Source organism: Schistocerca cancellata, chromosome 2 (genome assembly GCF_023864275.1).
Source record: "Schistocerca cancellata isolate TAMUIC-IGC-003103 chromosome 2, iqSchCanc2.1, whole genome shotgun sequence".
NCBI lineage: Eukaryota > Metazoa > Arthropoda > Insecta > Orthoptera > Acrididae > Schistocerca > Schistocerca cancellata.
Window position 1 is genome coordinate 289,034,763 of NC_064627.1, and position 27,198 is coordinate 289,061,960.

Consider the following 27,198-nt stretch of genomic DNA (forward strand, 5'->3'; position numbering starts at 1 on the left):
ATTACTGTGCAACCCTTGATCGGCAGCAACTCGCAATTTCTTCTTGAAAAATAAATGGCCCAAGATTTATACCAGTGAACTGTCTCCGGCTGTTTTCATTATTTGCTATACAGTGATTTTACAGTATTGCATACCACTGACTGTAGCAATACATATTTTTGTCCTAATTATTCAGAACAGAAGGCACCCCACATCAAAAAAACCTTCAGACTATGATTTGGTTCCAAGAACATGTACATTGTTCGGTTCCTGTGCTACATCATTCCCAGTTTCAAGTTAGCATCACTATCATACACATTAAAGTGCTTTTTGTCAGAGAAAATTGCCCTGTTCTAATGGTAGTGTAGTTTGTAAGAAGAATTAACTTTGATTCAAAGTCCGTTAAACTCACAGTCCTTTCTATGCATAGAAAATAGTTCACGTTATACAATGAAAACACACTCTTTAAAGCTGCTGTCATTAGCGCGCGATTCCCACGCTTAAGCGCGACAAATAATCAGTCGCTCCACTTCTCTCCAGACTCGTTCGATACCGCTTCATGTAACGACTTATCCATTACCTTTCAAAACTAGTTCTGGTACCCCGCACCGCGGAATTTGAATCCCTGCCAGACGTCATGGATGTCGAAGACCCCTAGAGGTCTCTGCACCATCGCGCCCTAAGCTGTGGCGGCGCGCGCGTCCTGGCCCGCAGTAAGTGTGAGGGCGCCACAGTGGAACCAACCCGTGGTTGCAGCGGCCAATAGCGGCGCCCCCGATAGAGTATTTAAGCGCCTTCCTCTCGCTCAGCCAGTTTCCCAAGGTGGCTTCCATCAACTCCCCCTCCTGGATGATGCCCTCTCTCCCTCCATTTATCCCTCCTATCAACTCTGATCCTCACTCCCCCTCCTTTCCTCTGTCCTTTTCCCAGGCTCCCTCTCCCCCCCCCATCCATCCTCTTTCTTCCCCACCTCCCCTCTCTTTGCCCCCTTCTCTCCCCCGCATCCTTTTACATTTCCCTCCTCTGCCTCCTCTCATTCCCTCTCGCGTCTGCCCTTCTCCCCCTTTATTAGTCCTCTCCCTCCTTGGTTCCCCCCCCCCCTTTTCGTTTTTTCCTCTCCTCGCTCGCTCCTTGTTTTTCCCCCTACTCCAGGTAACCCCCCCCCCCCCCCCCCCCCATCTGCCTTGGGTCGGGAGTGCCATCTTTGTGCCGCCTTGTTCGTGCAGTGTTTTACAGTGTGTTTTTTCCAGTGCGTGCTCCGTGTTGTGTCTTTTGGGAAGTGTAGTGAACAGCCATCATATTGTCGCTGGGTGTGCTTTTTATTACTTGCGAACAGAAACCAGACTGTCGCCATGTTTTTTAATTGTGTGTCTACTGTGTTACTTGTCTGATTCCTGTGTCTTTTATCTACATTGCCAACCCCCTTTGCTTTCTGTTTTAACTTTCCGCAATTTTACGCCATTTTTCACTTTAAATCGCCATTTTATCGCCTGTTTTTCCTTGTTTCTTTCTTCTTCCTTTCTTTAAAAAAAGTCTGTAGGCTGTAGAGCAGCGTAGTAAGCTGCTGCCGGCCCGCCCCCTTCGGGGGGAATTGAAAATCAATAAAGGAAAAAAAAAAGCTCAGCCAGTACCCCTCCCGGATGACGAGCTTCGCCCTGACATCTACCCTTCCTACCAACTCTAACCCCCTCTTCCTGCCTCCTCCTCAGGGCTCCCTCTCCTCCCCCTCTCTCCTTCTGAGCGGCTTTCCCCTCCTACTCCCCCTGCATCTCTTGTGCCTCCTTTCAGTGTCTCTGCATTCCCTCCTGCCCTGTCTTCCCTTTTCCTCTCCCACCCCATGTGTCTCCTGCCTCTTCATGAACCTAAGGTTGCCCCTCCTCTCTTCATCCCGCTGCTTCCACAGCTGCCCCATGCTCTCCCCTCCTTTTCCATCCTCTCTGACCTTTCCCTTGGCAGGTCCCACCTGGTAGTTTTATTCTTCATCGTGTGTGCTCCAAGTGGGTTTTAAGTGTGTTGTTTTGGAGTGTTTTTAATACTGTGGCCAACTGTTAACCTGTGCATGCGCATTGAGTGTCTTTTCTGTGTTTTAAGAATCACCAACTGTGTTTTTTAACTTTCTGGTGACTTTTTTAACTGTCCCCCATGAACGTCTACATGTCAGTGTATTTTTACCTCCATTTTCTCCCCTTACTCTGTTTTATGTTCCCCTTTTTTATCTCCTTATGTATGTATCATTTTATTCTTGTTTTAGTTGTCGTGTCACTCGACAGAAGAGCGGCGGATTGTGCCGCTGACAGCCCTCCCCTGCCCATATGGGGCAGGGGAATGAAATCACAGCAAGGAAAAAAAAAAAAAAGCTCAGCCAGCGAGTCGTCTTATCTTTGCATGACTCTTGACACATCGCCTTGACAACAGACAGCGTGTTTACTGTTCTTTGTTTTCATTACTAGTGGACGTCTTGGATTCGTTTGGTTGTCTCTGTCACTCCGTTGCTTCTTGTGTGTCGTCGTCGTCGTAAGGTCTCCCTCCATCGTCCGTCGTTGTTTCATGTCCGTCCTTTCCGTTCGTTTGTCTGTTCGCGGTTACAACACTAGTCTCTCTTGTAAAATATTACATTACTCGTAATTACAATTTTACATTAACATGCAGTTGTATGTACGTAAAATATTATAAGAAAAGTCAATAAATGTGAAAGCAGAAGGAAAAAAGTGAAAAATAACGATTCAAGGGATGGCAGTTATATAATATGCACTGACGGAAAAAGAATCGCAGTACCAAGGAGGAGGTGTAAAACATCAAGTAAAGTTGGTAGGTGTGTTTCTACATCTGTAAGATCATATCTGTTCTATTTTCGCGCTAGTCGCATAGCGGTGGCACTAATAGCGCCACTATGAGGATGCGAATCAGGTTTGCTTTAAATACACGCTGTAACGGTCTTGAGAGTTAGTTACCGACACTGGGCATGGTGAGCTGACGTTACTCGAGAATTCCGTTAAAGCGACAAAGACGCCTTTATCAGCACCCCACTGAGTTTGAACTAAGTAGTGTAATAGGGCTAGGAGCAGCTGGTTGTTTCTTCTTCGATATTGTAGAAATGTTGGCACTGCACATGATTGTTGGCAGCGACAGCCACAAGAATGTATGATCGTAAGACGACCGGGCTCCGGACGGTTATGTGGCCCTACCAAGTGGGAAAAACATCGTGTTCGGAGTATGGCTCTGGCGGATCGTACTGCACCTGTACCAGCAATCTGAGCAGCAGTTGTCACCACAGTGACACAACGAACTGTTACAAATCTGTTACTTCAAGGAGGGTGCCGAGCCAGACGTCCTGTAGCGTGTATTCCACTGACCACAAATCACCGCCATTTGCGACTTCAGTGGTGTCAGGAGAGGGTTCAATGAAGGGCAGGGTGGATGTCTGTTGTTTTCTGATGAAAGGTGGATTGGCAACTGAGGACCTGCAACAGCCTATCTGCATGATAGGCACACTAGACCTACACCTAGATTTATGTCGTGGGGCGCCATTTCGTGCGACAGCAGGAGCACTCTCATGGTTATCCCACGCATCCTTACTGCAAAACTGTATATCAGTCTAGCTATTCGACCTGTTGTGCTGCCATTCTCAGTGGTTTTCAATGGATTTAGATGTAGACTTCGGTGTTTTGCTGGTACAGTAATTCTACGGACACGATACAGCGCATTTGCAGCCACAACGTTACAGTAGCACCGCTCGGAAATCACCAAGGATAACATAGCTAACTGGTGAGCGCCCACATTCCCATTCTGTAACCCAACGTGCTCTACAGAGTATGCCGGTCGAGGTTGCCGAGCGGTTCTAGGCGCTTCAGTCTGGAATCGCGAGACTGCTACGGTCGCAGGTTCGAATCCTGCCTCGGGCATGGATATGTGTGCTTTCCTTAGGTTAGTTAGGTTTAAGTAGTTCTAAGTTCTAGGGGACTGATGACCTCAGATGTTAAGTCCCATAGGGCTCAGAGCCATTTGAACCATCTACAGAGTATCAAGATGTTGTCTTGGCCTGCTCGATCACCATATCTGTCTCCAGTCGAGCGCAAATTGGACATCATTGGACGAGAACTCCAGCGTCATTCACAAATAGGACCAACCGCCCATACATCGACCAAACACAAACAATTACAACCGGCATGGAAATCCATACTATAAACTGACGTCCGACACCTATACAACATAATGCATACACGTCTCCATGCTTGCATTCAACATCCTGGTGGTTACACCGGCTATTAATGTTCCTGTGATCTTCCAATGTTAATCAGTCAAATATGTTACCTAGGCAAATGTATCTGAGAATTTTCATTACTCTAATTTAATTATTTTTCGGTGATGCGATTTTTTTTCTGCGTGTGTACGTGGGAGAATCGTACAACCAGATGGCTCAAACAGGTGGCTGTAGCAATGAGTAGTGCCGAGATGGATCCAGGGCAAAACCGTTGGATGAAGATAAACAACAGACAGCTGGAAACAAGTCACTGAAAACTGAGTTGAGACCTCGAGCTGCCATGCGTCGTTTTCCTCTGACACCGTAGAACAGAGAACAGAGATTTAACCAGAGTCAACTGAAACACTGAGCGTCGTTCTGAGATGTTCAGCAATCGTCTCGTTTCTGATTGTGGTGGTCAGATCAACACCAAAGTGTCCATAGATGACCTGTAAAAGGTCAGAAGAAGCAATGATTCCAGAGACCCCTACTTCTCAAACTCTTTGGCTCATTAAAAAAATTTTCAATAGTGTTGCGCTACAGTCATGCAAGACGCTTTAAAAGAGTAAACCGCCATTTGACTATGTATAATCATATTTACATTTTGCACTATCCATATTTTGGCTTTTATCCCATTATCAAGTACAATGCCAACAGTTGTTAGACCATTATTAAGCCATATTTGTTAAGGCAGTTCAGAGCATATAAAAGAAGGTAACACGTCTTTAAGACCTTAAAGACGTGTGGGGAACTACTGCGTATGAAAACATGACTGATTTTGTAACTTTTTAAGGGATTTTGAATGCTCGCCATTACGTAGCAAGAATGGAGAACTCCCTTGTCGTATACTCTTTATGACCAGGGTGCCAAATGGCATATTCCGTCAGTGTGCAGTGACCAATTTCCGTCCGGACCGCTGCGCGAGTTCACTTGTTTGTTCTCCCGTTTTTTGGCTAAACGGCGACTTACTGCGACGACAGAATCGTGCAGTCATTCTCAAACGATTTTGCACAAACTGTTTCGTAAAAAATATAATTTTTCGTTACTTATATCTTTATTCGCACGTCATCTTGACGATGACGTGCCCATCATTTCGTTAATGTTCATAGTAATTGTGATACTTGCATTTAATTAAGACACTGTGCAAAATTCGAAACAGTTCGCAATGAAAATTAGTGGTCGCTATACCTTTGCTTTTAGTGCATATTACATAATGTGTTGCAGCATATGAAATTTAGCTAACATATTGATTTTTTCCTTAAGCTTGGTAAGAGGTCTCAGTCGATCACCACTTTCGAGAAAATTGGTCCACGTGGCGCACTCAATTTCGATCATGCACGCTAGCGATAAAGCCGGAATGAAATATCCTTAATATTACCCATACCACATAAACTGTTTCAGATATCTAAACTGGAGATAGGCAAATGATAGCACGCAAAGAGGAGGGAATTTTGTCATATGTTTACTATGCAAAAATTGACTATCTGCTTTGTTATTTCACTTATTACAGACGTTCTCGATGACATTTTTAAGGACCATTGATAGCTGTTGAAACGACAAATCCTGTGGATTTGGAACAACAAAATTGAAGGCATTACAGGGTTTTTTTCTTTTTTTTTTCTTTTTACTGAAGATGTGCTTTTTCATAAGCTATTGGTCTTACTTGAGTTCAATGCCTCCCTTAGTAAACCACTCATCATCATCATCATCATCATCATCATTTAAGACTGATTATGCCTTTCAGCGTTCAGTCTGGAGCATAGCCCCCCTTATACAGTTCCTCCATGACCCCCTATTCAGTGCTAACATTGGTGCCTCTTCTGATGTTAAACCTATTACTTCAAAATCATTCTTAACCGAATCCAGGTACCTTCTCTTCGGTCTGCCCCGACTCCTCCTACCCTCTACTGCTGAATCCATGAGTCTCTTGGGTAACCTTGCTTCTCCCATGCGTGTAACATGACCCCACCATCTAAGCCTGTTCGCCCTGACTGCTACATCTATAGAGTTCATTCCCAGTTTTTCTTTGATTTCTTCATTGTGGACACCCTCCTCCCACTGTTCCCATCTACTAGTACCTGCAATCATCCTAGCTACTTTCATATCCGTAACCTCAACCTTGTTGATAAGGTAACCTGAATCCACCCAGCTTTCGCTCCCATACAACAAAGTTGGTCGAAAGATTGAACGGTGCACAGATAACTTAGTCTTGGTACTGACTTCCTTCTTGCAGAAGAGAGTAGATCGTAGCTGAGCGCTCACTGCATTAGCTTTGCTACACCTCGCTTCCAGTTCTTTCACTATGTTGCCATCCTGTGAGAATATGCATCCTAAGTACTTGAAACCGTCCACCTGTTCTAACTTTGTTCCTCCTATTTGGCACTCAATCCGTTTATATTTATTTCCCACTAACATTACTTTCGTTTTGGAGATGCTAATCTTCATACCATAGTCCTTACATTTCTGATCTAGCTCTGAAATATTACTTTGCAAACTTTCAATCGAATCTGCCATCACAACTAAGTCATCCGCATATGCAAGACTGCTTATTTTGTGTTCACACATCTTAATCTCACTCAGCCAGTCTATTGTTTTCAACATATGATCCATAAATAATATGAACAACAGTGGAGACAGGTTGCAGCCTTGTCTTACCCCTGAAACTACTCTAAACCATGAACTCAAATTACCGTCAACTCAAACTGCTGCCTGACTATCCATGTAAAGACCTTTAACTGCTTGCAAAAGTTTGCCTCCTATTCCATAATCTTGTAGAACAGACAATAACTTCCTCCTAGGAACCCGGTCATATGCCTTTTCTAGATCTACAAAGCATAGATACAATTCCCTGTTCCACTCATAACACTTCTCCATTATTTGCCGTAAGCTAAATATCTAGTCCTGACAACCTCTAAGAGTCCTAAACCCTCACTGATTTTCATCCAATTGGTCTTCAACTAATACTCGCACTTTCCTTTCAACAATACCTGAGAAGATTTTACCCACAACGCTGATTAAAGAGATACCTCTGTAGTTGTTACAATCTTTTCTGTTTCCATGTTCAAAGATTGGTGTGATTACTGCTTTTGTCCAGTCTGATGGAACCTCTCCCAACTCCCAGGCCATTTCAATTATCCTGTGTAGCCATTTAAGACCTGACATTCCACTGTATTTGATGAGTTCCGACTTAATTTCATCCACCCCAGCCGTTTTATTGCACTGCAATCTATTGACCATTTTTTCCACTTCCTCAAATGTGATCCTATTTCCATCATCATTCCTATCCCATTATACCTCGAAATCTGAAACATTATTGATCGCATTTTCACCTACATTGAGCAACTCTTCAAAATATTCCCTCCATCTGCCCAAGGTATCCACAGGATTCACCAGCAGTTTTCCTGACCTGTCCAAAATACTTGTCATTTCCTTCTTACCTCCCTTTCGAAGACTGCTAATTACACTCCAGAATGGTTTTCCAGCAGCTTGACCCATAGTCTCCAACCTGTTTCCAAAGTCTTCCCACGATTTCTTCTTGGATGCTGCAATTATCTGTTTGGCTTTGTTTCTTTCTTCAACATAACTTTCTGTGTCTACCTGGGTTCTGGTGTGAAGCCATTTTCGATACGCCTTCTTTTTCCTTTTACAGGCTGCCTTGACTGTATTATTCCACCAAGCTGTTTGCTTCATCCTACTTTTACACACTACTGTTCCAAGACATTCTTTAGCCACTTCTAGAACTGTGTCCCTGTACCTTGTCCATTCCTTTTCCAATGACTGTAATTGACTACATTCAACTAACTGGTACCTTTCTGAGATCTCTGTTATGTACTTGTGCCTGATTTCCTTATCCTGAAGTTTCTCCACTCTTATCCAACTACATATGGACCTGACCTCCTGCACTTTCGGCCTCACAATCCCAATTTAACTGCAGATTAAATAATGATCAATGTCATCAAAGAATCCCCTGAATACACGTGTGTCCCTCACAGCCTTCCTGAATTCCTGATCTGTTATGATATAGTCAATGACAGATCTGGTTCCCCTGCCTTCCCAAGTATACCGGTGAATGTTCTTATATTTAAAAAAGGAGTTTGTGATTACTAAGCCCATACTGGCACAGAAATCCAAGAGTTGTTTCCCGTTCCTGTTGGCCTCCATATCCTCTCCAAATTTACCCATAACCTTTTCATACCCTTCTGTTCGATTTCCAATCCTGGCGCTAAAATCACCCATGAGCAGCACACTGTCCTTGTCCTTTACTCTAGCAACTAAATCACTGAGTGCCTCATAAAAACTATCCATCTTATCTTGATCTGTCCCTTCACAATGCGAATATACTGACACAATCCTAATTTTCTTGCTAGACACTGTCAAATCTATCCACATCAGTCGTTCGTTTACATACCTTATTGCAACTACGCTGGGTTCCATTTCTTTCCTGATGTAAAGCCCTACAACCCATTGTGCTATTCCTGCTTTGACTCCTGACAGCTAGACCTTGTATTCTCCCTCTTCCTCTTCTTTCTCACCCCTTACCCGACTGTCACTAACAGCTAAAACGTCCAGCCCCATCTTACTTGCAGCCTCTGCCAGCTCTACCTTCTTCCCAGAGTAGCCCCCATTGATATTAATAGCTCCCCATCTCATGACCATTTGTTTGCCAAGTCGTATCTTAGGAGTCCCTGGTTTGTCAGTTAGAGGTGGGACTCCGTCACCTCCAAAGGTCAGAGGCATTTTGCTCTGATTGTTGCCAGCATCATATTTAAAGTACCAGGGAAGCAGGTTGCTAGCCTTACTTGCCCCGAGTCCCATTGGGTTTTTCCCCTAACGGCTGAGGGACTAACCGGTGGATTTGGTAGTCTTTGCCGTATGAGCACAAAGGTGACCACGACTCAGAATATGTCCGAGATGCCCAGCCTTATTACAAAGTAACTGGTATCCCGACTGTCGGGACCACTTACTTGGCCACTCATACCTTGCCCGTGGTTCATGAACTAGGACATGACTACAGGAACCCACACCATGAGCCACTGTTCCGGAAAATTCTAACGTAGCTGCATCTGCAAAAAAATGGCTCCAAGCACTATGGGACTTAAGATGTGAGATGATTAGTCCCCTATACTTAGAACTACTTAAACCTAACTAACCTGAGGACATCACACACGTCCATGTCCGAGGCAGGAATCGAAGCTGCGACCGTAGCAGCAGCGCCTAGAACCGCTCGGCCACAGCGGCCTGCCTGAATCTGTACATTTTAGTGAGGTGACAGTTTTTTTTTTTTTTTGCAAAAGACGCAAAAGTTACCGTGGTAACAATAGAAATGTAGGCTTTGCTCAAAATTCGCCTCTTATGACAGCGGTAACGAGTCAAATCGCTGGTTTTATTGTATTTTAAGAGGAATTCTTTTTAGATCTAACCAAAGCAGAGGTGACAGTAGGTATTTTTGAATGATCACCATGCAAGTGTAGGGGTGGAGGGGTTCCACTTAATGTTTACAAAATATGTGAGCATAAGCTTTAAATTAGAACGGCACCTCCTCTCCGGCGCTCAGCTCTTCACCTGCAACGTGCTGACGGCTTGACGTGACGCCATTCTCACCATGCTTGCCCTCCTTATTGCACCTTTACCCGACGATTTATTCTGCACATACTTTACTAAAAACATCTTGAGCTGTCTGTAATTCCTGGACTGACCTGATTTGTTGCCCATGGAGCATGTGTCGGTTGCGATGGGAAGGCGAAGGCATATAGTTTCATTCCAGCCGCCAATCGTCACGAACAGACAAAGCATATGTTTCAGGCATGGCAAAATGATATTCAGAGGCGGTTTGCTTCCATGTCCCAACGAATGCAAGAATACGTTCATGCCTAAGGGGGCAGCACCTCACACAGATTTTGCTAAACAAAGTTACAGTTTAATATCTGTTATGTGAGGAACATCTCCGTAGAGTTTGATAAATATCGTGTAACAGTCAATGATTAAAGCTATATAGATACCCTATATCGGGTAAGAATTTGAGGCATTTAATAGGGGAACAAAGTAGCAATCAGTCTGTGGTGTGACCTTTTCACTTCGAGTAAACTTTACGGGAAGTGAAACGGATACTATTAGGCAATTACCTGCGGTAGTTAAATGCTATTTCATTTTACACAGATATAAATAATTTATGAACATACGTGAGAGTGCTGAAAAATAATACCACCAAATTTTTTATGCAAAGACTCTTCGAGCTTTTGAAATAAACCAAACGTAATTAACATTCTACATCTTCATTGTTCATGTCTACATGTTTATTATTCACTGACTTTGTGTGACTGTCTGACTTTGTTGACGGACCCACAAACTCACCTCTCCGTGTAACGCTTCATCATTATAAAAGTAAAATTCGCGAAGGAGTTATTTAAGTTTTGGGAACAGTTGAAAATCGGATGGGGTCGAGTCGGGGCTGCGTGGACGATGGTTGATGGCAGAGAAGCCGATGCGTTACATTGTTGTAGATGTCGCAGCACTCGTGTGTGATTTGGCATTGTCATCCCGAAGGAGAAGATAGTCCATGTGTGCGAACTCTTCGAATTGGAAACTCGATTACAGCACGCTGATTCTCACACACTGACTTAGCTATGTGACGCATTCTACAATTCGAAGCCAACTGGCCGCAGAGGATGTAAACACGTAGACACGTAGAATAAAGATGTAGAACGATAATAAAGTATGTTTTATTTAAAAAGTATTAAGAGTTTTCACATAAAAATCGGTGGAATTAATTTCCAGTGCGCCCCCGAAAGTGTATTTTATGTAAAAATTTCACCTAAAAATTATTCTCAGTTGCCTCATATGTTATGTCCAGTTAGGAATAAATATAGTAGGTGTTTTTAAGTGAAGGAAGAGGGCGTTGACAGCAGAGAGTAGGTTAGACTTGAAATACCTTTATGTGCGCGTTTTTACGAAAACCGTAGTGTGGTTGTAATTTGGACCTTGACTTGTAAAAAAGGGGTTTTATAATGATACAAGGATCCTTGTGTAATGACGATGCCTTAGAACTCTGTGATGGACCTTATATTGAGCTACCATTTATCTGAAGTAGACCGGAGTGCACAGATGTATCATAAAGCATGAAAGTGGACTGGATGGTAAAAGGGAGGACAGAAGTATGTACTGGGACAGATTTTATGAGCGAGAAGATAAGAGCCGAAGATATTTAGGAAACGTTCATGGCGGATAGCATCTACATTTAGTTCGAGAAGTATAGTAACTGATGGACACTGCACCAAGACCTATGAGCGGAAGAGGCAAAAAGAAGAAATAAACAGAATGAACTACTAATAGGCTAATATTGTTAGCAAAGGCAAGATGTACGAGTGAATGGTGTTTTCTGAAAGAGCAAAATATAACACGAATATCTGAAGTTTGATAGACAAATTAGAACTGCTGACAGTAGTAAGGCCGGCCGAGCGGTTCTATGTGCTTCAGTCTGGAACCGCGCGACCGCTACGCTCGCAGGTTCGAATCCTGCCTCGGGCATGGACGTGTGTGGTGTCTGTAGGTTAGTTAGGTTTAAGTAGTTCTAAGTTCTAGGGGACTGGTGACCTTAGATGTTGAGTCCCATCGTGCTCGGAGCCATTTGAATTTGACAGTCGTAAAATTATACCACGAAGTTATATGCGATGTGTAAATTTGTAATAAATGTGCAAGCAACAAAGAAAAGTAGGGAGCGTACTACACTGACAGAAAAAAGTCATAACACCACAACACAATTAATGTTCCACGTGGCTCTCCGGAGACCGGTTTCTTGCCAACATACATTTTCGTGACCAACGCTGCCGGAAATCATGTACAGTGACTACATTCCTTCCAAGTATTTCTGCAGTATCAGGGAAAGAGCATTCAGCTTCTTGAAGCCCTATTATACGACCTAGTTCAAACTGAATGAGGTGTCGATATTAACGCCTTTTTCACTTTAAAAACGCTCTTGACCAAGATCAGTTCACCAGTCCAATCTCAAAGGTTTTAGGTACCTCATGACAGTTACAGTGTGTATTTAAGGCAAACCTGATTTGCATCCTCATGGTGCCGCTACTAGCGCCGCTCTTATGCGACTGGCATGAAATGTGAACAGACATATCTTTCAGATGTAGAAACATGTCTACCAACTTTCGTTGGTGTCGCACAGCCTCTTCTTGGTGCAGTGATTTTTTTTTTTCCGTCAGTGTACCTCAAGCCAGTGACCAACCTTTCTCAAAGTCCGAAAGATGACGATACGCTGCACGTGTGCGTCCTCTGGGCATTCTGTGTTGAAACTGAAAACTTTGGGTAACGTGATCCGCACCCAATAACTACACTCCTGGAAATTGAAATAAGAACACCGTGAATTCATTGTCCCAGGAAGTGGAAACTTTATTGACACATTCCTGGGGTCAGATACATCACATGATCACACTGACAGAACCACAGGCACATAGACACAGGCAACAGAGCATGCACAATGTCGGCACTAGTACAGTGTATATCCACCTTTCGCAGCAATGCAGGCTGCTATTCTCCCATGGAGACGATCGTAGAGATGCTGGATGTAGTCCTGTGGAACGGCTTGCCATGCCATTTCCACCTGGCGCCTCAGTTGGACCAGCCTTCGTGCTGGATGTGCAGACCGCGTGAGACGACGCTTCATCCAGTCCCAAACATGCTCAATGGGGGACAGATCCGGAGATCTTGCTGGCCAAGGTAGTTGACTTACACCTTCTAGAGCACGTTGGGTGGCACGGGATACATGCGGACGTGCATTGTCCTGTTGGAACAGCAAGTTCACTTGCCGGTCTAGGAATGGTAGAACGATGGGTTCGATGACGGTTTGGATGTACCGTGCACTATTCAGTGTCCCCTCGACGATCACCAGTGGTGTACGGCCAGTGTAGGAGATCGCTCCCCACACCATGATGCCGGGTGTTGGCCCTGTGTGCCTCGGTCGTATGCAGTCCTGATTGTGGCGCTCACCTGCACGGCGCCAAACACGCATACGACCATCATTGGCACCAAGGCAGAAGCGACTCTCATCGCTGAAGACGACACGTCTCCATTCGTCCCTCCATTCACGCCTGTCGCGACACCACTGGAGGCGGGCTGCACGATGTTGGGGCGTGAGCGGAAGACGGCCTAACGGTGTGCGGGACCGTAGCCCAGCTTCATGGAGACGGTCGCGAATGGTCCTCGCCGATACCCCAGGAGCAACAGTGTCCCTAATTTGCTGGGAAGTGGCGGTGCGGTCCCCTACGGCACTGCGTAGGATCCTACGGTCTTGGCGTGCATCCGTGCGTCGCTGCGGTCCGGTCCCAGGTCGACGGGCACGTGCACCTTCCGCCGACCACTGGCGACAACATCGATGTACTGTGGAGACCTCACGCCCCACGTGTTGAGCAATTCGGCGGTACGTCCATCCGGCCTCCCGCATGCCCACTATACGCCCTCGCTCAAAGTCCGTCAACTGCACATACGGTTCACGTCCACGCTGTCGCGGCATGCTACCAGTGTTAAAGACTGCGATGGAGCTCCGTATGCCACGGCAAACTGGCTGACACTGACGGCGACGGTGCACAAATGCTGCGCAGCTAGCGCCATTCGACGGCCAACACCGCGGTTCCTGGTGTGTCCGCTGTGCCGTGCGTGTGATCATTGCTTGTACAGCCCTCTCGCAGTGTCCGGAGCAAGTATGGTGGGTCTGACACACCGATGTCAATGTGTTCTTTTTTCCATTTCCAGGAGTGTATCATGTATTAACACGGCACTTCACTTGCAGGAAAGGCTTTATTCTGTACTGTGAGTAAGCTTTCACAAGAACATGCCAACACCGCCGGCCGCGGTGGTCTAGCGGTTATGGCGCTGCAGTCCGGAACCGCGGGACTGCTACGGTCGCAGGTTCGAATCCTGCCTCGGGAATGGGTGTGTGTGATGTCCTTAGGTTAGTTAGGTTTAAGTAGTTCTAAGTTCTAGGGGACTTATGACCTAAGATGTTGAGTCCCATAGTGCTCAGAGCCTTTTTTGAACTTCCCATACCCATAGAAATACTAGAACGTTGACTTGGTGACGTTTGGATTAGAATTTAGTGGTGTAATACTTCCCATTTACGTCAGTGAAGATTCCTCCATTTGCGAAAAATGCGATGCAACAATTTTTTTGTCGTCCAGATTCCTGTCAGAAAAGACACCTTTCTCTCCTGGTCCTCCCTCATTCCTGATGTGGTAATACAGTTACCTCTAGGACAGGCAAAATAATCTTGGAAAACATTCCTGTAGAACAAAAAGATTCCAGAGCGAACAGAACAAGCACAGATCAGGTTGTAAGCCTAACTACACACATCGAAGTCGCGTTTCAGTAACAGCTGAAAATATCTGCTGTCTTTGTCGACCTGACTGCGGTTTGCGATATTGTGGGGAATGGAGGGCTCTTAGACACTTTTATCAGAGTCATCCCCAGCCAAACCACATTGACACTGATTAAAAACATAGGCTTTCAGCATTTACTGACGAGTAGTCCAGGGTTTTCTCACAAGCAAAGAAATGAAATTGGACGGTAGACTACCTCAGGGGTCAACATATTTAGTATACTTTTCAACCTTTAACACACTTGGAAGAGGCGCAAAGACGTTTGGATATGCTCACGATCTAGCCCTTGTGGTTCAGCACAAAAAGGACAAAACTGCTGAAAACACTCTAACTGATGATATGAACGTGCTCCTAAAATAGCGTGAACACATTGAACTAATTTATGAGCATAATATAACGTCACAGGAGCAACGACGTATATGACATAATCTGTTACCAAAAAATCATCCATAAAATACTTTAAAATCGCCTCAGGCCGAAATTGTACAATCGTACAGGAAATAAAGAAAATGGCAGCTGAAGGCTTCAAGAAATCATTCAATAAATTCATCGCAGCTGCGGACCCTATCGCGTTGAAAATTGTAGAACTACATAAACATCTCATCGTGTGGAGACTCATACCCTATCTTTCTAAAACCATAAACAGTAGTCTCCACTTGAAGGAAAGTGCAGTTGACTGTAAACTGTAAATATGTATGAAGGACACAGTGCTACTAGAGTCATCCAAATTATATGGGCATGACTCTTAAAGGGACACTGTCTTTCAGGAAGCACCTCGAAAAAGTTTTTGTTAACTAAGCACAAGAGAGCATCACCAAGTACGCTTCGAACATCTGCGCTCATTTTAGTGTTTTATACGGCTGATTATTGTGGGCTCAGGTGTTGTTAAACATCCCTTGCGTAAATAAGATTGACAGACGGCTCAATACAACCATGCTTGACTCCCAACACTCAGCCACTTAGCCCTTCCTCTGTTAAGAAGACGAGAAACCCTGTCGAAACAATATTCCAAGATGATGAATAACTTTCAGCTTCTAATCCATGAAGAGATTCCCAAGTTGAAAACAATCCGACTTCGTTCCAGAAATACACCCCTGCGATAGGCCAAACAGTTTGTTTTGCCAACTTCACCATTGACAGCAAATGGCGTGATACCTGGACTGGGAGTGCTCCACATGAAGTGTAACAACTTATTGACTCTCTACAGAGGCCCAAGAGTTTTGGACTCGCCCAGAATGAGTGGAAGAATATAAATCGCTGCCGAACACGAAAGGATGTGTGCGCACACCATCTGCACAAATGGGGTAAGCAGCTCATCCCAAGTGGAGTTGGTGAAGCACCGAACCAGACCACACGGCACAGCAGCGAGGAGTGTAAATCGGGACACTGCCTGAGTGATCCAAACGACTTTTACACGGCTACACAACCTAGCCTTAGCTGGGTAAGAATATTGAACATTAACAACTGTTTTTTTAATGTATATGTTAACAATTGGAGACATGCGGTTTGAAAAAGTGAACACATTTAAGTATCTAGGCGTGGACATCACTTCGAGAAATGAGATTGAATCCTAAGTGAAGAAGAGATTACGGACGGGAAATGCGGGCTACTTCTCACTCAATAGATTACTTTCATCACGGATATTGTCTAGGAATTTAAAGATTAGGATATACAAAACTATTATTCTACCAGTTATGCTGTATGGGTGTGAGACTTGGTCTCTCACTGTGCAAAATAAAAACCTGTTTCGAGTATTTGAAAACAAAATTTTGAGGAAAATTTTCGGAGCAAAAAGGGATGACATTATCATAGAGTAGCGAAAACTGAATAACGAAGAGGTTCACGAACTCTATTCAAGCCCTGGCATAATCAGTATTATTAAATCACGTAAGCTGCAATAGGCGGGTAACGTAGCTCGAATGGATGAGGGCAGGGCAGCGCGCAAAGTACTGGTAGGGCACTTAGAGAGAAAACGTCCTGTTGGGAGACCGAGGAGTAGATGGGAGGACAATGTGAAGGCTGATTTGAGGAGCCTAGGTATTGAAGGTGAATGGAAGGAAATAGCCCAAGACAGGGACAGATGGCGAAAATACGTTGCTGCGGTAATGGACTCTCGAGTCCGGTATGACCAGTGAGTGAGTGAGTAGTTACGCCTATTTGTGTAATTTTTTGTGTATTCTCGACTGTATATCATGTATAGTGGTATACGCTAAATAAATAAGTAAACTCCACTGTCACATCCAGCGAAATAATAAGATCAGAGCTATGAGTGCAGGAGATGTACTTTCACAGGAAAAGGTGAACTTCCGATGAGTTGGATTAGTCCAAAGCTCGTGCAAAGACGAATTTAGTTCAGAGTCCATGCAGAGGCGGTGATTGCAGACAGCCCACCTGGTAGGACGTCAGATGGAAAACAGGAAGAGGTGACCGCAGACCGCAGATTGCTTCCACACGTGACCACACGTTACCTCGCGTTGTCCGGTGGTAGTTTGCGATGAGTGCACGCGGCATCACGTTTCCCCCTGGCTTCAGTGGATCAGCGGTCTTTCAGCCTGAGATAGCATTATCTACGAGTCGGGTATCAAACGCTGAGAAAGGTAAACATCATTAAAAAATTTTGTGCTAGTTTCTAAATATTCGTTTGGACGCAGAGGCAGAGTGCGACGACAAGTCTGAAACTTTGAAACCCCGTCACCAGCACCAGTTAGCTAAGTTATTCTTGTGTGATTATCTGAGCGGTGCTACTGTAACGGTGTGGCTGTAAATGCGTTGTACCGTGTCAGTAGAATCACTGTACCAGCAAAACACCGCAGTCTACATCTAAATCCACTGAAAACCACTCCACTGAGAATGCATGACAGAGGGTACTTCTCACTTTACCACATATTAGGGTTTCTTATGGAGCGCGGAATGAATGATTGTTTAGTAAATGTAAACATGGTCCGTAGTAGGCTGTAATGTGTAATCGGGCGATCAGCTAATTTTGACTATTTGTCATTGTCAACCACCTGCAAAATCAAGATGGAAAAACTCTACACTGTCTGCACATATCGCCACAATCAATAAAGTTTTTTGATGTATGTCGACGATGTAGTGCTTATGCATGTTTGTTTTACTGGTGCTTCACAATGAAAAGTAATCAAAATTAGCTAATCGCACGATTAAACAAAAATCACATTAGAGCCTCATACGGATCATGTTTACGTTCATTAAACATCTGGAGACTGTGAATCCTGACAAACACCAAATTTTAATGATTGTTTAATTTGCTCTTCGTATGTAATTAGACCAATCTTGTGAACAAGGTCCCTTAGAGAGCGATACGGAAGGCTGTGGTTCTTGAAACTTTGGTAGTAGGATCTGGCAGGACTACTGAAATCAGCCATCATCTGTCTACCAGTTGAGATTGTTTAGCATTTTCGTGACGCTCTCCCCCTTCGAATGTCAACTTGCCGCGCTTGTCTAACACATGCTGCCTCAGTTCTTGAAGGTTGCTGTCTGGGAGTTGTATGAAAGTATACGCCTTCCCATTGCATGCCAGCCACTTTTTTTTATTTTATTATATTTAGGGTTTTATGTCTCAGTCGGTAAAAACGGAACTCATATGGTATCGCTTTGTTGACCCTCTATCCGTCTGTCCGTCTGACTGATGATAACTCTTTTTCTCAGGAACGGGTAGACGTGTCAAGTTGAAATTTGTGTCATTTAGGTCCTTGGCTGTGTAGGAAACGTTAGATTCTAAGTGAACGTAATCAAAAGGTACGGTTATTTACATCACTCATCAACACCTTTAGGATATTTCCCGTTTATCTATAACGATGAAATTTCCTAGACGTATGGTTTCTCAGTACAAATGAAGGAAAAAATTCGAAATTTGTTAGTTTATAACTACATCACACGAAAAAAAATATTTCTTCTGTCATTTTTTATCAGACATCAGACTTGAAATTAAAGCAGTCAGTAGTTCCACATTCAGGCTGACAGGGTCGCAGTGGCAAAAGTCAAACATTAGGCAAGGAATGACTATCGCTCGTATGACGCGTTTCGGACTAGTCTGCGAATGTTTGTGTTACATACTTGAAATGCCATGTTTACACGCAGTAATCGCTCCTGGATACCAGATGATGGATAAATTCCGAAACGTGTCATTTGAGCAATAAAATAATTTCTCGTCTGATGTTTTACTTTTACCATTGCGATCCACGCAGCCTGAATGGAAAATAATACTGATATAATAGAGGTCGCCTGCCTTCTGAATTACTTTATTTCTCATTCACACGGTTGAAATTAAACATTCTCGAAAATCTTGAAATCCATGGGACCGTTATCTTACCAGTATAAATGCCAGTAACAGGCAAATATGGTCGAGATTCTCGATTCCCGGAATGGATGAACTGTCTGTATACATAAATTAAGTTTGTACGGAACCCTAAGTGCGGAAATCCTACTCGCATCTGGCAGATTTTTTTGTCATCAGTCTTCTGACTGGTTTGATGCGTGCTACCAGAAATTCCTCTTTTGTCCCAACCTCTTCATCCCAGCTTACCACTTGCAATCTACGTCCTCAATTGGTTGCTGGATGTATTCCAATCTCTGCCTCTCCTTTCATATATTAACCTCTGCAGTTCCCTTTAACTACATGGAAGTTATTCCCTTATGCGTTAACACATGTCTTGTTAGCCTGACCCTTCTTCCTGTCAGTGGTACCTTCCTTCGCCGATTCTGTGGAGAACCTCCTCGTTCCTTACCTCATTACTCCACCAATATTCAACATCTTTCTACGACACCACATCTCACATGCTTCGATTCTCTTCTTTTCCGGTACTGTCCATGATTCATTACCATACAACACTGTGCTCCAAACGTACATTCTCAGGGATTTCCTTCATCAGATTATGATCGATCTTTGATACTAGCACACTTCTCTTGACCAGAAATGCTCTCTTTGCCTGTGCTAATCTACTTTTCTCGTTCTTCTCGCTTCGTCCGTCATGTGCTATTATTCTTCCAATGTAGCAGAACTTTGTCTACTTTGAGGTACTCAATTTTGATGAGTTTCTCACGGTTCCCATTTCTGCTATCCTAATCACTTTCTTCTTTCCTCAGTTTACTCTCAATCCACATCCTGTACTCAGAAAACTGACCGTTACATTCAGTATGTCCTGCTATTCTTGTATGGTTTCACTGAGAACAGCAATCTCATCAGCGAATCTTGTCATCGATATTGTTTCAACGGGAATTTTATTCCCACGCCAGAATCTATCTTTCACTTACAGTATTGCTTCTTCGATATCTAGATTGAACAGTAGGGGCGATAGACTCCGTTTTTAATTCCAGAACTTGGTTCTTGGCCTTCGTTCTCGGTTATTGTACATATTATCACTCGTCCTTCCCTATAGTATATTCCTATTATTTCTGAGAATTTCACAAATCTTGCACCATTTTAGACTGTATAACGCTTTTTATAGGTCGACATATCCAATGAATGTGCCTTAATTTTTCTTCAGTCTTGTTTCCAATCCCAAGCGGAAACTCCAGATTGACTCTCTAGTGCCTTTACCTTCCCTAAAGCCAAACTGATAGTCATCCATTAGATTGTCATTTTTATTGTCAATTCTCCTGTGTAGTGTCAGAAACTTGGGTACATGAGCCGTGAAGGTGACTGTGCGTTAATTCTCGAAGTTATCTGTATTTTCTGTCTTCGGCACTGTGTGGATGATATTTTTCCGAAAGACTGATGGCATGTCTCGAGTCACTTAGACGCTACGCGCCACCTTGAGTAGTCGCGTGATATCACTACCCCCATTAACTTCAGAAACTCCGAAGGAATGTCATCTATTCCTTCTGCCTTATATGATCGCAAGTCTTCCAAAGCTCTGTTAAACTCTGACTAATTGTGGATATCCCTTGTTTTCTGTATCTACTCCCACTTCTTCCTCAATCAGGTCATCAAATTAAGTCCTCCCCCTCGTAGAGGCTTTAATACATTCTTCCCACCGATCCGTTGCCACCTCTGCGTTTAACACTACAATTCCCTTTGAACTCTCGATGTTACCACCCTCCCATTTAATGCCACCGAAGGTTGTTTTGAGTTTTACATATTCCGAATCAGTTCTTCGGACGATCATTTCTTTTTAGAATTCTTCATATTTTTCATGCAGCCATTTCGCCTTAGCTTTCTTGCACTTACTATTTATTTCATTCCTAAGTGACTTGTATTTCTGTATTAATGCATTTCCCAGAAAATTTTTGTACGTTCTTCTTTCGTCGGTCAGCTGAGGTGTTTCTGCTGTTACCCAAGGTTTCTTTCACAGTTATCTTCCTTGTACCTAAGTTTGTCGGTCCAACTTCCGTGATCACCCCTTTAAGAGATATTCCTTTTTATCTGAACTCCCTGCTACTATCGCAGTGTAGCTTCTAAGAAATTCAGACACATCTAATATTTTGCAAGTATTTCAGAAGCACGAAGGCATTTAAAGAATATTTTTTTTTCGTGCTCTGTACGTGAGTGGAACGAGAAAAAGGCCTAATAACCGGTGCAATGGGACCTTCCCTCTGCCATGCACTTCTCAGTGGTTCGCAGAGTATAGCTGTGGATAGACATTTAAATGTAGATGTCGATGCGTCCCATTTCTTTAGGTTTTAATTCTTCTGGACGAGTCTCTTAAACTTCAGTCTACTCTTCGTTATTGTGTTTCGGTCGATACCTGTGCCTTACAACGCAACATTTGATTTAGGGATCTCTATCTGGCCACAATGTAATCAAACTGGAATCTTCAAGTACCTCCAGGACTTTTCCAAGTATACCTCCTCTACTAGACGAAATTTGTTGGATAACTCAATTAGTCGTTCTCCTCTCTCATTCCTATTAACAAGCCCATACTCTTCTGTAATACTTTGTTTCATTCCTGCCCTTCTAATTCATTCCAGTTTTCCATAATTATTAGACTTTCATCTTCATTTACATACAAAATCATCCATTCAATAGCCTTATACACTTTATCTCGTCAGTTTCTGCTTATGACGTCAGCATCTATTACTGATTGTTGCTGTCATTGGTTTGCTGTTAATTCTGACGAAAATAACTTTACCACTGAACCACTGGCAGTAACTCACTTTCCTATTCATGAGGAGTGCAACGCTGGTAATACCATTTTCTACTTCTGTTGATATTACCCTTATTCATATGATCAGAAATCCTTATCTACTTTGCATTTTCATTGATCTCCACCGTATCTCGACTGAGCCTTTGTATTTCCCTTTTCAGATTTTCTAGATTTCCTAACACGTTAAAACTTCTTATCCTTCACGCTCCGACACTACTACGTTTCCTTTTCATTGGTAGTTCAATCTTTTACTCGTAGTTACCTCCCCATTGGTAGTCCCTTCCTAGACATACGAACAAGGGACTAGTCTGGAATCTTTTGCCACTGGATTAATCATCATGACACTTTTAAGTAACAGTCCACTTGTCCTGTGGGTATTATTTGTGTATATTTAGTGCAGTGGTAAAGATGGCTTCTGCACCCTCGTGCTATTGATCATTGCTGATTCTTTCGCCTTTTAGGGGCAGTCTCCTATCTCAAGGACAACTGTGCCCTGAACCTCTGTCCGCTTCCCGCTATCTCTGATACGGCCTCTGGCAGAACAAGGGTGTCTCGTTATACCGGTAATCTTCGGCCGTCATTTACGATGATTATACATTTACGATTTTATACAAAATTTATGCAGTGGATGGGTTCGAACCCGGGGCCCAAGACGTGTAGTTAAAGATGCTACCCATAGACAATGCGTCCATGATCAGTGGAACACAAATCAGGGGGCTGGGTAAGCCACTAAGACCTCAATATGCCTCAACCGATTATAGTACGAACTGCAACGCGGGTATTGCGCTATCTCCTTGGAATTTATCATTTAGCACTCTGTTTCTGAAGGGTATGACAATAGGGCTTACCGTTCTTGCCACATAGGCGCAAGCGTTCAACCTCCAACAACTACCAAATCTATCCTGTTTTCATACGCGGTAGCTCTCTACTCCATGATCTCAAAGGCTAGAGAGATATGAATCTAGAGACTGGATTTTTTGGGGAAGAGACCAAACTGCGAGGTTATCGGTCTCATCGGATTAGGGAAGGACAGGGAAGGACGGCGGCCGTGCTCTTTCAAAGGAACCATCCCGGAATTTGCCTGGAGCGATGTAGGGAAATCTCGGAAAACCTAAATCAGGATGGCCGGACGCGGGATTGAACCGTCGTCCTCTCGAATGCGAGTATGAATCTAGAGAATCGCTGTTTTCCGTTACCGTTTACCAGGTCAGGACAGCCAAAGATGATAGAAGACCACAGAATGCCGTTCATTATACAAGGTATGATAAAAAAAATGCGTTGAAGAATTTGATTGGAAACAAAGTAATGAGATTACATGGAATATGATTTAATCTCCTTGAAAGTACTGTCCTAAGTTAGCAATGCACTTATCCCAACGTAGAATCCATGAGTATAAGCATTTATGGAAGACTTCTTTTGGAAGGTCGTTCAGCTGCTCTGTCGTGGCCCTCTCAGTGTCAGGGATGGTGTCAAAATGTTTCCCTTTAAGCATGGTTTTAATTTTTGGGAAGAGCTTGATGTCGCATGTTGCTAAATCTGGTAAGGCGGATTTGGACAGGCATGAACGCTTTTTCGGCCAAAAAATCGATAAGTGTGGCACGGCGCATTGTCGTGATGAAAAAGGAAGCCGTTGAGTCATTTTTCTGTCCTCTTTCTTCTCACATCGTCTCGCAAACGTTGCAGTGCGGCCTCGAAAAATTCGACGTTGAACATTGTTCCATGGAAGGAACTCTAATCTTAGTATGCCCTCAGTAGGCCTATATATATAAGAAAAAAGCATGGCTTTGTTATTCGATTTTGACTAATGTTCTGGGATGAGGAGATTCACTAGTTTTCCATTGGCAATCCTGAATTTTTAGCTCAAGGTCATATACATACCCCCAAGTATCTCCAGTTACACTTTTGGATACGAAATCCGGATATGAATGAAGATGATCCTTTAATTCCGTGCAAACTGACACGCGATTATCCTCCTGTTCATCACTCAAAAGTCTGGAAACAAATTTTGCACTCACACGTCTCGGGAAGTTATGTATTAAAATGATTTGCACAGACCCGTACGAGAAGATAAGTTTTTCGGTAAGCTCTCGAACAGCTATTCGCTAGTTTTAATGAACAATTTTTTTCAAATTTTTGCACGTTTCCTTCTGTTTTTGAAGTTCATGAAGAACTCGAACGTTGCTCGTCTTCTACAGACTCATTTCTGCTTTTAAATCACTTATACCATTTGTGAACAGTATTCAGAGGACAGAATTATCCCCATACACCACTTTCAACATTCCATGAGTTTCTTTGGCACTTCCTTGCGAATTGAAGCAGAATCTAACGCTCGCGGGTGTTAGAAATGTATGGTGCGTGACAGACACAGTAAAGACAACTTTAATCTAGCGATTTCCTTTTCAGTGGGCCCGCAGCTTGCATGAGGCCGATGAACATTATATTTTATTTTAAGTGCAAGTTATTTTTTGCAGCATTTATGTATTTACTCGTAGTGATACAAGTTACACGACGAGTACGTTTCGGAGATTTGCCATTATCAAGTGTACGGCTTAACTGGTATGACGTGGTCGATACGGTCTCTTCGAGCGTAAGTGTCGGTTGTCTTTTTGTTATGATCCCATCCTCCTAACAGATATCGTACCAAATTCTGTCCGATTGGTGCCTTAGATCGCCCCTTTGTTTGTCATCCGCGACATCCTTACAGTACAACGGTACGTCAACGGTATTCTACGTTCCGTTTTGTTGTATTCATGCCAATCCGTCCTGGGCTTACATTTGGCGAGATTATCTCCATCTGAACGCGGTGAAAATTTCTCCTGCCTGCCTTCGTGCTTTTCAAACCCCACCTTGGCCAGCAAGATCGCCGGATCTCTCCCCGATTGACAACTTGTGGAGCATTATAGGAAGGGCCCTCCAACCGTCTCGAGATTTTGAAGACCTAACGTGCCAACTGGACAGAATTTGGTACGATATCCCTCGGGAGGACATCCAATAAATCTATCAGTCAATGCCAAGCTGGATAACTGCTTGCAGTGAGTTACTGAATTTCTCTTGAACAAATCATGCAAATGTTCGTAAATCGTAATCATTTTTAAATGATGTAAATCACTTAATCACTTCTACCGATTACCGTCTTATTCGTCTAATTTCTTCGTGGTGCGTCTTTTTTTTGTCTTGTGGTATATCTGACATTCTCCATACAAAAAATGAAAAAACGGCAGCTAAATAGGAATTCCAGTGCTCGCCAGATCCATTAGTGCTGCTATATTGAGACGAAGCTGTGTCGAATCAGCGCTAACGATATATTCGGGCTCTGCTACGAACTTGTGACGTCACGCTACTTCGCCACACTTCGCGAACGCTCTGCTCCTTGCAGGGCCCATGGGAGATCAACATGTAGTTGGAAAGGTACCCACTAAAGGTCTCAATTTCGTTGTATGCTATCAAGCACTTATATGCATTTTAAACACGCAGTCAGGAATTATTAAACTCGTCTGAAATAGTTTCTCGCTCTCCACCAGAGACGGCTGCTGGCACTCGTCTATGCAGTGCACATGTGATGTACGCTCCATGGCATGTGTTTCTTGTGGTCTTTGGTCGAGTCTATGTTTCCTTTACTACATGGCATAACCGCTCGCCTGTTGCACCGCGCTGATAGCGTGCGCGCCTGCTTGATTGCGACTGAGGAAACACTTCCTTTCTTTATTTGGCCTCCAGAGAATGTACTACATACTTAATTGTACTAAGAGAATACATACATGCGTATTTACAGGTATGAAAGCTCAACCTGTCACAATTTTTTCCACAGTAATTTTCTCTTAATGAATAGCGTTAGGAGTAAATTAGAGGATGAGAAAACTGCCGGCCACATGCTTCTGCACCGCGTGTAAAGCAAGTGATGGAGAAGTAAAGGCGCTCAACCGGCTTCGCCACGCGGATGCAGTCCTCTGTTTCACACATTATTTATGGCAAGAGTGTAAATTCCGGTTCAGCAGTACGCTCCACACTGTATTCTTTACACTGTGAATAGCACTGATAAGTTGACGGTTGCCTATCTTCTTCACACGATCCAACAACATCTGAAAGTCTATTGTGTGTACGATTCTTTGTTAACAGCCTTGACTTGCTGTGTCTTGAACTACTAGTATCTTGCAGTTTTCTGCCTACATAAGTAAATTATTCCAATTAGGATGACGACTGGTGCGAAAATATTCTCTGTACCCTCAATGACTGTCCAGGAACTATATCAGCAGCATCCCTTCCATGCCTGTGAGTTGCTACATAGATTGACTTCGGCAGCCAATCATGGACTGTTAACAGTCGTAAGCTCGGCAGTGGATCCATCACAAACAGAGTTGTGCATTGCTTAACAAGATGTCGCCACTAACACTGATGCGGCAGGCAGCTGTATTTTATGAAACATCCTTAGTTTACAAACTCCGTGCCTCACAAGTATTGCTCTTTCGAACCCTCGTACCACTTGAAATATCCATTTCCGCTTACAGTTTACAGGTGTACACCACGAGCCACCTTACAGTGTATAGAGAATCGTATTTCTGGTACAACTATCCGATTCCCCCATACCTGTTCCATTCACGAATGGCGCCTTTCCAAAATGAGTTTGGTGAACCTCTGTATAACATAACATGTCTGTAACTTTCTTGTCGTGATCATTTCGTGAGATGCATGTGGGAAGAATTAACATGTTGTCAGACACATCTCTAAATGTAAGCTCTCGGAATTTCAACAGTAAACATCTCCGTGATGCTGGATGCTTTTCTTGTAACCTCAGCTACTGGAATTTGTGGAACATTTCCGTAACGTTCTACAGTCTAGTAAACTATCCCGTGACGAAACGTGTCGCTCTTCGTTCGATATTCTGTACGTCTTCTATTAACCCTACTCGATAAGATAAAATTGAAACAAATGAGCCCTCGGTCACAATTTTTAGTCTTATTTACCGGGTTTCAACATTTCAAAGAGTGCTTTCATCAGAATTTAGACATTTGAAGCGGTCGATAACATAATTAAAAATTTATGGAAAGAAAAAGAAATTTATATTAAAAAAGTGTAAGTACTGACTAACAAAACAAGACAGAGACAGTACTTACATGTCATGTATAAAATAAATAACAGGCCAGAAGGGCTTCAGTCACAAAATATTTTAAAGGAATGAGTAAAGGCGAGTCTCCCAAACGGCTGCTCGTACCTGTACTGCCACAGGTTGCAACGGACTGAGGCGCCCGCGTTAGCAAACGCGGCAGGTGAACCTGACATTGCAGCGAGAGCGCCATCTAGCAGCCGCAGGTGCAACTTGGTACTTAATATTCAAATGTAGACTGGCGAAAATTATTGTGAATATTGTTCAGTACATAATGTAAAAGGTAATACTTTGTTTAACAGTGACAGATAAATTAACATTTTGTCTACATCAGATCTTAGAAGTACAGCTTGAAGCATAAAAACGTCATTATAGAAAATACAGAAAGGGCTG

At 43.4% G+C, this 27,198-nt stretch overlaps 2 protein-coding genes across 2 annotated transcripts in view; one reads left to right on the top strand and one right to left on the bottom strand.

Annotated features, from left to right (window-relative positions):
- Positions 1 to 27,198, bottom strand: part of LOC126153392 (trypsin-1-like) — a 173,398-nt gene that overhangs the window by 135,367 nt on the left and 10,833 nt on the right. The window lies entirely within an intron of this gene.
- The window catches only part of LOC126153408 (macrophage mannose receptor 1-like), a 91,571-nt gene continuing 81,466 nt past the window's right edge, over positions 17,094 to 27,198 (top strand). The window contains exon 1 of the mRNA XM_049916070.1: positions 17,094 to 17,195. The gene's annotated coding sequence lies outside the window, so the exon portion shown is untranslated. The remainder of the gene's footprint in view (positions 17,196 to 27,198) is intronic.